The sequence below is a fragment of the Macaca nemestrina genome, chromosome 19 (assembly GCF_043159975.1).
Source record: "Macaca nemestrina isolate mMacNem1 chromosome 19, mMacNem.hap1, whole genome shotgun sequence".
NCBI classification, from domain to species: domain Eukaryota; kingdom Metazoa; phylum Chordata; class Mammalia; order Primates; family Cercopithecidae; genus Macaca; species Macaca nemestrina.
In genome coordinates, this window is record NC_092143.1 from 8,451,783 (window position 1) to 8,464,685 (window position 12,903).

At 34.7% G+C, this 12,903-nt stretch overlaps 2 long non-coding RNA genes across 2 annotated transcripts in view; both read left to right on the plus strand.

The window, feature by feature from the left end:
• The window catches only part of LOC105476931 (uncharacterized), a 232,206-nt gene that overhangs the window by 204,080 nt on the left and 15,223 nt on the right, over positions 1-12,903 (plus strand). The window lies entirely within an intron of this gene.
• LOC105476933 (uncharacterized) lies at positions 969-12,347 on the plus strand. Its single transcript, XR_984339.2, has 4 exons — positions 969-1,073; positions 4,977-5,141; positions 9,581-9,754; positions 11,343-12,347. It is a non-coding gene; the product is annotated as an uncharacterized lncRNA (long non-coding RNA).

The window sequence follows — 12,903 nt, forward strand, 5'->3', positions numbered from 1 at the left end:
CAAAAACAGACTAACACAATTGTACACACTTTTATTTGAAAATGAAAAGGCAAAGATTAATTATTTAAAACCAACGGGAATGATTAAAAAAAAAACACTATAAATAAACTTATTTTAACAAATGCCATATACAAGGGCCATTCAACTTTTTTATTTAAAAAATGTTTTTTTGTTTTTTGTTTTTTTTGGAGTGCAGTGGCCGGATCTCAGCTCACTGCAAGCTCCGCCTCCCGGGTTTACGCCATTCTTCTGCCTCAGCCTCCAGAGTAGCTGGGACTACAGGCGCCCGCCACCTCGCCCGGCTAGTTTTTTTTTTTTTTTTTTTTTTTTTTTTTTTTTTTTTTTGTATTTTTTAGTAGAGACGGGGTTTCACCGTGTTAGCCAGGATGGTCTCGATCTCCTGACCTCGTGATCCGCCCGTCTTAGCCTCCCAAAGTGCTGGGATTACAGGCTTGAGCCACCACGCCCGGCCTAAAAAAATGTTTTACTTGGGAGGCTGAAGCAGGTGAATCGCCTGAGGTCAGGAGTTTGAGACCAGCCTGGCCAATGTGGCCAAACCTCATTTCTACTAAAAATACAAAAATTGGCCAGGCATAGTGGTGCGTGCCTGTAGCCCCAGTTTTCAGGAGGCTGAGGCAGGAGAATCACTTGAACCTAGCAGGGCAGAGGTTGCAGTGAGCTGACATCGCACCAATGCATTGCAGCCTCGGGAACAAAGTGAGACTCTGTGTCAAAAAAATAAATAAATAAATAAATAAATAAATAAATGAAAAAAGAAATAAAAGAAAAATTACTAAACAGAAAACTTTACTAAAGGACCTTCTCTAATACTGAATTCTCTGTGAAGGGAATAGTATTTATAATGTGAATTAAGTCTTCTGCAGCCACCTGTGACATCAACAATGATCCATGGAGACTGAACAGATTCTCTACTATGTAAGCAGCTGGGAACATGACAGGATAAATTTCAAATGTCATATTTTACCTTTGTTTGCATTGAGAAGAATTCATTGAAACTCACCTGTATAGCATCTTCATGAATTCCTATATTTAAAATAAAATTGGAAGCAAAGGTAATATCAAGAAGCTTATTTTATTACTGGAATGTTGATGTTTATTACAATAATTGGCTCAGTCTTCTTAAGACCAGTTAACAATAGGCACAATGGTTCTGTTATATGATTGTACATTTAATGTTTTAGCTTCATTTATTCTAAATCTTCCATATTTATCATAAGCACAATATCTCTACTATACTCATGTATAAAATGGCAAATAATTAAAAACAGATTCTTAAATATATTTATATAAAATATTTTATATTTAAGAGAGTAATTCCTAATTTAATTTCTGTGTGTGAACTATTGGAAGTTAATTGAGAAACTAATAAGCATTAACAAAATTGAGTCAAATGTTCCTTATTAATAGTAACTTGATTTAAAACAAACATGTTTAGATTTCATATTTTTGAAATATTCAAATATTAGTACCATAGTGGGTGATAACAAAATTGCTCCTCTGAAGATGTGAAGGAATCATAAATATTATGATTTGTGTAAATGCTGGAATGGAAATGTGAGAGAGAATTGCCAGCAATTCAATATTGAGATGAATACATCAAGTCCATATAAGTTATCATATACAATGGCCATATACAGGGAGAAATATCATGTGTTTAATAGACTATATTTGAAAGCTAGATTGAGTCCAGTATACTCAGTTAAGTCTCTTAAACTGCTTTATCATCAAACAGGATAATATCTACTCAGCAGGATTGGGTAGATTAAACAAATACTGAGTGAAGCCACTAAGTGGTACAACGTAGGCTTCCATGAAACGGTTTGGGTATTTGTGTAGTACGTGTTCCATGTTGGAATGTGTCTGAATTACCACTTGTCATCCTCTGTAATTCTTCCAGTTCTTCCCCCAAATTACAAGGAATGGAGGCTGGGAAACTACATTTCTGCAGCTCCTTCATCATCAGGATGCCAGATAATATTTTAAGTAGGGAAAGTAAAATTAACTTTTCTGGGGTGAGATGACAGATGAATGTGCAAAGCCTTTCCTGTTTTCAAGAAGCAGTTTCTTACACTATGCTTTTTATTAACGTTAAATGAAACTCCATTAGAATAAGAATTGTATCATGAGTGTTTAAACAAAATATTTAATGATTTTTTCACATCTCTCCATCTGACTGTTAGAGGGTCAGAAGACAATATCATTCCGCTTGTATAAGAAAGGACTGGACGCATTTCTGTCACGTGTTAAGTTCTCAGTTAATGTTAATTGGCTTACAGTAAGTTACAACAGCATTGTGGAAACTAAATAAAATCATGTCACCTTTTCTTGGAGTAAATTCTGTCTACGAAATGTAAATGCTCCATATGCATAAATTCTGGGTTAAAATACTTTAAGAATATGCAATTCTTCTTTACTTTCTACATGGCTATAAAATCTGCCTAGAAATTACAGTAAGAATGGCTTTCATTACCACAACGACATTGAAGGGTTAAATCTTTATTTCTGTCTGTGGCTGACTAAAATATAATACTGATTTAATAAGGAAATAAACTTATTTGATTAAAGTATAAAAATGGATTATGAATAATCTTATTTTAATTATATATGATGAACAAAATCCCTCAGAAAAATATTTCCCTAAATATTGCCCTAGGTATTATTGCTTAATTTATTTAAATATTTTATATAGTATGGAGATAATTTTATTATCACGTACTTTTATTATGATTTATATTAAATTTATATGCTCTCTTTAGTAAGGGATGTTCTGAAATTTCAGATATATTTACCATCAAACACTGATTGTAATATTTGGCTTAAAAATGCCACAGAGATTACTGAATAAACTTAATAATTAAATATTATGCTTAGGATTTGGAATCAAGGAAAAGGTAAATAATTTTTTGTTTTATTAACACTTAAAGGAATCTTGTTTTATGTCAGAAGAAAAGTAACTAATTTTAATACTCATGCATATATACTTGATATGTTTGCATTAACAATATGGAAAATATATGTTTTTTAAATAACAAGTTTTGGTTTTAAGACTGTAGTGATTATTGGAAAATAGTTTTGGAAATAGCATTTATGTTGTCATTATATGTTGTACTTACATGTTGTACTTTTTTTCATTTGAGTTTGTTATCAACACAGGTAGTTTTAAGTTTAAACATTATTTTTGACCCATTTATAAATCTGCTACCCATGAGTTCTTTATACAGTGAACTGAACTGAAAACTTGGTTTTCGTATTTTGCCTGAGGTGTGGTAATATACCGAATGAGGGGTGCTTAGAGCTACAAGTTTCAAATCCCAAATGACAAGCGGGGTTCCCTTGACCTGTTTATCAGCGAGAAACATGTATTTATTAATGCAGTTGTTAACAGGCAAACTTAAAATGTATTAGCCTTAACATTTATCTTTGGGGCTTTACATAAACAAAAATATATAAATAACAGTGGTGTTCATTTTTGTAAGTGGACATGAAGTGCAGTCTTCTATATAATGCTTTTAGTACAAGACAGTAAAAAACTGTGCTTTCACTAAAATACGATTCAGAAACATTAACTGAAAATATACACTTCTATCTCAGATACATAGGTAAAAATATTCTGGACTATACTGTAAACCACATTTAGTGAACACAAATTTCAATCCTGATCATAAGCCAGTATATGTCAGAACTGTCTGGAGTTCTTTGCCTCAGGAAATAATTACATTTACCTTTCTAAAAATTTTAATCCTGTGCATTGACCACATCCTGAACAACCGCTATATGTTAAATTTGATATTATACCTAGCACAAATATGTAAGAAAAAATATAAGATATGGATCAAACCCTCCTGGTAATCAAAATCCTTAAAAATGCTTGTCCTATCAGATGAAAGTTGTTAGTTCTGATAATATAATTTCACCCTATCCAATTAAAAAGACAATATAAGAGTGTGAGTCCAAGTATTAAAAATTGTACCAAATAAAATATTTGTTTCTATCTACATGTTAGATCTTAATAACGAATTAATAACTTGATCACTACATTTCATTTGCAGACAACTTGATATTATAGAGTCACAGTAAAGATTTCAATTAAACATTCTTTCTTTTAAGTAATTTTTCTATGTGAATTTATACAGATGATTAATTAAAAATAGATTTCTGGAAACCTGACAGTCGCTTCCCTCAGGCTCTTCTATTCCCACACTATTTTTCCTATAAATGAAAACTTAGATATGGTCCAGCTGAAAGTTTTTATTTTTATTAACTTTAAATTTGTACTACACAAAGATCACAGATGTTTTGATATTGCTTACTTTTTTATTAGATGATTATAAAATGGGCATTATAAAATATTGATATGTATTTAAAAACGATTGCTGACATTTTTGAAAATCGCCATCGCAATGGGTTTTTATTGCTGCTGCAGTCAAAATGTGGACTTTGATTGACATATTCCGGGAAGAGAATTCTGAGAATAGTAATTGGATATTCTGTAACATTGTTCTTTAAGAACCGTTAGCTCTGTTGCATTTTCTTGGTTTGACATTTTGCAAAATCCTATTGTCTTCATTTGCAAGGTAGAATGGAAAGTTTATGGAGACTTGGGCAACTTTTCTATGAAATCTGCCAATTACATAAACAAGTAAGATTGGAATGAGTATGGCTTTTAATACATTAGACAGAAAAAAAGAAGAAAACAATCCAAAAGTGTGAGAAGTTCTTTATCAGCTCCCAGAAAGCAACTTATTCTTGGGAGTTGGAATTTCTTTTGTTTTATCTCTGTAATAAAGCTTTGGTTTGAATTGTATTTTATTTATAATAAAACTTCCTTCTATGATGATATGGTTGTGTGATGCTATGAAATGTTAAATATAAATATGGCTAATACATTAACAGTGTGTTCAACACCAACAATGTCAATTTCACATAATTTAACTTCTATGATATATTTCCTTTAGATTCAATTTAAAATCCAAGCCCAAGAAACATGTGTTGTATGTTCAATTTATGCTAAACTTTATGTTGAATTCTGAAGACAAAATGATAAATATGCAAGACTCCTGCTCTCAAAGCATCTCACTTCTACTTGGGAGGAAGAAAGTTGGCAGTAAATACACTAGTTGGTAAGTAGAAAGAGTCTCACACAGGGAGAAACATTGGGCTATAATTGAGAAAATACAGGATGTTTAATTATGATATAACAATAACATTATTTTTATTATATGAACAATGTTTCAAAGTGTTTGCTTTCTGAGGTAACAATGTTTGTTACAGAGTAATTCAAAGCCCAAAAATGGGTGAGTGATATAAACACAGGTAAATATAATGTAGTCTCAAATATTTGATCATTCCTTACTCATAATCATCAACACAATTCTCCATTTTCATGATAGTCTCTTATTAAAACAGAAATGGTTGAAGTCAGCATAAAGTGTTTTAATTTAGTTGCCATCATTTAGAACACAAATTACTACAGGTTCTCTTTCCTAAATGATGTATTTTTAGACTTAGAATAACAGGTAAGTGCAAAAAAAATCCACTGATTTTATTCAATGGGGTGTGAAAAGGAGTACACTTGATCAGTTCTCAATATGGATACCAGAAGAACTTGGCTCACTAATTTCTTCCTCATCATAATTCAAATAATGTGTGTTGTCAACCTGCTTCAGATCTTCTACAGGCTAAATAAACATTATGAGGACGTTGTAAAACTTTTACCTGTAGTGGATGGAGGAGGGCATAAAAAAAGGAACACCTTTTCTTTGAAAGGAAATTAAATAATGCATGAAAGGGCTAATGATTGTGCTGAGTACCAGTACAATACTTCCTAAGAGATTCTACCATATTAGAAATCCTTTGTATTCTATGCCCCTGTCTACTAGCCTGGTGAGGGACAAATGTAAGAAAATGAAAATACTACATGTAATATCCAGCAAAACCTGTGTTATGTTGGTCCAACAGGCTTTAGTTTAAGGTAAAAATAGCTCTCTGTTTTCAAATATGACTTTTAAAATGAATCTAAGAATTGTATAAATTCAACCATTGTTTTTAAGTGGAGGCTTTGGCTGGGTGCAGTGGCTCATGGCTGTAATACCAGCACTTTGGCAGGTGGAGGTGGGAGGATTGCCTGAGTCCAGGAGTTCAAGGTCAACCTAGGCAACACAGGGAGTGACCCCATCCCTACAAATAATAGTGATAATAAATTATCTGGGTATGGTGGCATGAGCCTGTGATCCTGGCTGCTCAGAAGGCTGAGGTGGGAGGATTGCTTGAGCCTAGGAACTTTAGGCTGCAGTGAGCTGTGATTAAGACACTGTGTACCCTAGCCTGGGTGACAGAGCAAGACTTTGCCTCAAAAACACAACAACAAAAGAGTCAAGGGTTTGGCAGAATGAGAATATGACCACCATGTATCTGCTGATGTCATTATTATGTCATAATGAAACATTTAGCTTTTCTCAACTAGAGCACCATGTGCTAGGCTCTCCACGCATCCTTCACCTTCATCAGATACAATACTTGCCACCTGGTATACTTACTGCCAAATTTCTTTCTCCCTAAACTAGAAGTGAGACCCTTTGAGAGCAGGAGTCTTGTCATATTTTTCATTTTGTTTCCAGAATTCAGCATAAAGCTTAGCATAAATTATACACATGTACTGTTTTGAAAATGTATTTACTATGCCACAGGTATTAAGTATCCTCCAAAATTTTTACAAAAAATTTTATTGTACAACTGAAATGTTGAGAAATTTTCTTCATGAAAACCAATATTATGGATGCTTAAAATTAATTTTCATCAAAGTAGTCAAATAATATATTAATATATCAAAGTCAATATTACTGTCTTCATCTTATAGATGAGAAAACTGAGTGTAAGGTAAGTTCATATATAGAAATTAGAGAATTACTAATATAAATAGAAACAATCGTGTTTTTTTGGGGGAATAAACATAATCTGGTGACATAAAAGAAATTTAACTCAGAAAACAAAATAATATATAGGCTCTTCAAATACATTACCTCATGAATTGATCATGACATAGGACAGATGAATAATATTTATTCAAAATAAATGTATCTTACATCAAAATGCTTTCCTTAACAAATCTCAAATAACAGTATTCCAATTGACAGGATTACATGTAAAGGTTTGCATCTTAAAATGGGAGATTAAGATTGTCTACTCATTTTTGTTTGCTACTGTAAAAAATATGGCAATATAATGTTCTCATTTTAACTTACGGATTATGCAGGATAGAACATTGTTGCATTGCACCTTCTCTATAGAACCATTGAAACTTGATCACGCCTGTAATCCCCGCACTTTGGGAGGCCCAGAGGGGCAGATCAAGAGGTCAGGAGATCGAGACCATCCTGGCTAACATGGTGAAACCCCATTTCTACTAAAAATACAAAAAATTAGCCGGGCAAGGTGGTGGGCGCCTGTAGTCCCAGCTACTGGGGAGGCTGAGGCAGGAGAATGGTGTGAACCCGGGAGGCGGAGCTTGCAGTGAGCCCAGATCGCGCCACTGCACTCCAGCCTGGGCGACAGAGCAAGACTCCGTCTCAAAAATAAAAATAAAAATAAAACAAATTGAAAGAGCTATGACTCAGAGGCTTTTATATTTAAAATTGATGAAACAGAGAGAGATTACATTTACAAAATAGACACTGTATGTATTTCTTTTAAATATGAATCTAGCCCATACTGGAAATAAATTTATCATTCTTTATATTTTATACCATTTCAATAAATTATTTCTGTCTTCTATTTATTCTCCCAGCCTGAATCTGAAAAGCACAGCTCAGTCCTCTTAGCTCTGGTCATGGACTGGACATCCTTCTGCTCTGAAGGGCCTATCACACTGAACAGGCTGCCCTTAATCATGAGCACTTATTACATAGTAGGTTTAATTACAAGCACTTCTATTCTATGCTGAATCACAAGCAATTATTGGAAGTTTATAATTATAAAATTACTTTTGTTGTTGTTAATCTGCATGACCTCACCTCACTGTGCCACAAGTGGGCAGTGTTTAAGATTCTAAATTTGGGGCTCATCACTAATCCAGGCGAACCAAGCTTTTAGGCCAGAATTATAGAAGCTAGACGGATTCCACAGATCTCAAGTTTCTCCAAAACACTCTCTGAAGACTGACATTTAGAACTAGAAAGTGAAAGAGCACCAGTATTGCTCTGCACGTTTACACAAGCAGATAATGATTATTTTACATAAATGACAGAGCCCACATGGAGAGAAGTTTAACTAGTCCTGGTGGTGAATTTATTCTCTTCTTTGCTTTCTGTTAAGAGTGAACAGTTTGAGGATAATGTATCCCTTCACAATGGGGATTTCTTCCCCTGGCTATTCTGAGTTCATAGACGAAATGCCTGCCAAATTTAATGTAACAAGCACTGAGCAAAACACAGTTAGTTCTTACCTGAAGGGAACTTAGATTCTCGTGAGGAATAAAGGAGAGAAACAAATATGCAACAAGGTGAGCTAATATTTACTGAGGATTTACAATGTGCCCGATATTGTTCTGATTTTGTTTACACTTACTAAAATTCATGTAATCTTTATAATAACCCTATGAAGGTGAAATACTATAACTTCCATTATACAAATTGGGAAACTGAGGCACATAAATCGTAATAAAATCATCTGGTTTCATACAACTATGGAATCAAAGAACCTTTGCATAATAAATCTTAAAAATGCTCAAAGAAATAAAATTATAGTAAGTGCTATGAAGAAAACTATAGAGTTATTTTTAATTAGACACTAATGTTCCTTTTTATTTTAGTGGGAGTATATGGGGAGTACCTCTGTTCAATGGTGGCTTTGGATATAGTCCTGAGAAAATGAAGGAACAAGCCATGTGCCCACATAAAGTAAACATTTTCCAAGCACAGGGAAGAACAAGTGCAAAGATTATCAATAGGGATGTGTTTGACTTTAAAGGATGAAGAAGTCATAGAGAGATGAGCAAAATGGCAAGAGACAAAGTCAGACTAGTAGAGATGTGATTAGATAATGAGGCATCTTGAGTTAAAAAAATATAATTTGACTCTGGCCAAATAAGTCATGAGAAAAGTTTAAAGTTTTAAAGAAGAGTTTAAAGAAAGAGTGGTATGAAATGAGTACTTTTAATAAACCCGTAAAGAGCTCACTGTGTGAAATTGTATTGAATAGAACCAAGAGTAGACACAATAATGGCAGGTAAGAGGCTTTTGGAAATCCAGAAATAATTGATGACTTAGGTCAATACCAAAGTATTGATCTGCATTTTTTTCACCCTTTTTCTCATTACTGTAACTTGTGTGTCTTGTGTCATCTAGTATGTGTGCTTGCATGTTAATCAAAACAAAGGTTCAAATAAATGGCTATTATAATGACAGTATGAATTTTAATCTTTTGGAGATAATTTGGGACTTTGGAAACACGATAAAATTGGCATGGTAGAAAGAGGAAACAGCTAAGTAGAGGGTAGACAATCAAGGAGTCAAGTAGAAGACACCGTGGGGAAAACTGTCTCCGTACCTGCTCCCCCTTCCAGTTACCTGGCGCACAATCTGCTTACACTGGTTCTAGATACTTACTGAATGGACATAGGACCATGATGAGAGAATCCCACCCAGCAAACAGGACACAATTTATTTGGAGGAAGTGTTATTCTGTGTATGAAGCTGTGACGGACCAACTCTTCCTGAGATGCCGACACAAGAAGACGGTAAGGTGGATTGGGGAAGTGATGTTGCAGGTAGTGAGAAGATGTTTGGTTTAGGATGTATTTTAAAAACAGTGCTTACAGAATTTTGTAAAGGGCTGAGAGTGGGTGCAAGAGCAGTTCTGGGAGTTCCATTTTGATCTAGCGTTAATAGACACCTGCGCTTGCGTGTTTATCATAGCACTGTCCACAATAGCAAAGTCATGAACTAACCAGTGTCCACCAATGATTGACTGGATAAAGAAAATATGTTGTATATATACACCATGGAATACTATGTAAAATTAAAAAATGAAATTATGTCCTTTGCAGCAATACGGATGGAGCTATAGGTCATTGTCCTAAGAGAACTAACTCAGAGGCAGAGAATCAAATATTGCATATTCTCACTTATAGGTGGAGCTAAACAATGGATACCCACAAACACAAAGATGGAGATAATAGACACTGGAAACTACAAAATGGGGGAGGGTGGGGTAATTAGGGTTCAAAAATCATCTATTGGGTACAATGTTCAATATTTGGGTCATGGGTACATTTGAATCCCAATCTTCACCATTATATATGTCTAAATCCTTAAAAATGACTGAGGCAAGTCTCCATCATTTTATGAGGTTTATTTGGCAAAGTTAAGGATGAGCACAGGGAGACAAATCTATGCTTTTCTCCAAAGATGACTTTGAGGGCTTCAATATTTAAACAGGAAAGGGCAAGGCTGGGGCAGTGGCTCACACCTATAATCCTAGCATTTAGGGAAGCTGAGACAAATGGATCACTTGAGGTCAGGAGATCGAGACCAGCCTGGCAAACATGGTGAAACCCCGTCTCTACAAAAAAATATAAAAATTAGCTGGAAATTGCTTGAACCCGGGAAGCAGAGGTTGCAGTTAGTCGATATTGTGCCACTGCACTCCAGCCTGGACCATAGAGTGAGACTCCATCTCAAAAAAAAAAAAAAATTATTTATATATAAACAGAAAAGGGCAAACATTGAGGAAAGAGGCGAAAAAATTAAAAGGTGTGGTAGATAAGAGGCAAACAGTTACATCTTTTGAGTCTTTGATCACCCTTTCACTGACTACACAATTTGCATGTGAAGGCATGTAGAGGAATGGTCGCTTATGCCTTCCCCTGGCTCAGGGAATCTGCATTTTTACATAACATAATGTAGACAATAGGGCAGAGGAAGCAATCAGATATGCATTTGTCTCAGGTGAGCAGAGAGGTAACTTTAAGTTCTGTCCTTTGTCCTGTACCTATGAAGATACTCTATCAGTTTACATTGCCAGGGTGAAATTCAACACAACTATTTTAGGGTAAAGATCTGGAACCACAAGGAAGTTCCTTGTCAGCAAGTTGTAAGGGAGATGTGTATTTTTGTTTGTTTGTTTGTTTGTTTTTTATCTTTGTAGTCATCTTATGTAGGAATCAAATGGGAGGCAGGTTTGTGTGACCCAGTTCCCAGCTTGACTTTTTCCAACAGCTGAGTGAGTTCAGGGTCCCAATATTTATTTTCCTTTCACACATATAATACCCTTGAGACAAAAAAAGCATATGTACTTGCTGAATCTAAGATTTTTTTTTTTTAAAGAGTTGACTGGGCAAATGTTAAGCCTGGGATGATTATTAAACATCCAAATGAAGACGCTGTACAGAAGAAGAGTGTGGAGGTTTAAATTTGGAAAGGATAGTATTCAAAATCATGAGACAAGATATTCACTCGGGGAATATGTGGAGTTACAAAAGAGAAGTCAAAGTACTCTGTACCTTGAAGAATTTCAGCATCTAGGAGGCAAATACTGGAGGAGTCATTGATGAACAAGACTGGGAAAGAATAACTATAAAATAAAAGGAAAACCTTGAGAGTGCAGTTTTACTGAAGTCAAGTTAATAATACAAAAGAAGTTGGTTTTCTGCTTTCATCCATAAGAAGGGAAAGCAACATTATTCAGTCCTGCTGAGAAGTCCAGTCAGATGAAGACTAAGAACTGTGTACCTGCTCATTATTAAATACCATGATACCAATTTAAAAGGAGTGCTGAGAAAAAGCCTGATTCAGTTAGATTCAAAAGAATCAATTGAAATAAATTAAGGCAAACTGTAAAAGCTCGCCGCATTTTTTCTGTGAAAGAGCAAAAAATATTGTGATTGACTTCTTGATGTTCCAAAACATTTTTTTTTCCATCTTCCACAGTATTGAAATTACACTGAACACGTAGCAGATTCTCTTTCATTTAGGGTTCTAGATGAGTAACAGTTTTGGCTTCGAGGGCTTTTGCCTGTGTTTCAGCTGGCAGGAGCTACGCAGTTATTCTGCAACCCTTGTTGCCACCGTCCTTACATCATTACGGTTTCATGAAGCAAATTCTACAGAACGTTTTCCAGCTTCAGGTGTTCAAAGACATTGGTGGGTATGCTCAACTCCTGATATGAATTCATAATCCCTGGATTGCTGTTTCTTGTGCCCATTCTCCAGCTTTCTACTGTAGCAGCAAAAAGTTTCCAACATGGACCAGTATTGCTCCAGTGGTTGACCTAGAGGGCAAGTCAGCCGTCGAGCTATTACATTGATTTTGTAAGGTCTTGAATTCCCATATTAAATATTTTACCAATTAAAATAACTAGATTGGTTTCCATTTCCTGTCTTGTTTCCTGACTGATTAGGATAAGCAGTGCCTATGCTGTGTCAGAACAGTGCATGACTCCTAAGCGTCCATTGTGTCCACAAAGAGACAACTTAATCACAACCATATAAAAATGAAATGAATAGAATGAAGGCCAATTATGCCTTTTCTCAAATCTCATGTTGGTTTAACACTATGCCTATATAGAAGATGGAAGTTATATGAAGTATACTGAATGATAATAAGCATGTTTTCTTCTGATTTTATAAATCGAGGTGAGGTGTGATGAGAAAGGAGAAAAAGATTACATACGCCAGCTCCAAATGATAACCACATTTTAAGAGAATCTATTGTACTTTGGAAGCAGGACTATGTACAAGAATTATTTAAAATAATATTTTTCCACAGAACACAAATGAGCAACTGTCTTGATAAATGTCACATGGTCAAACTCAAAAGGAGTAATTTAAAATATTAAATTGGACTGCAGAATAAATTTGGCTTAAGATGAGCATTTGAATCTAGCCT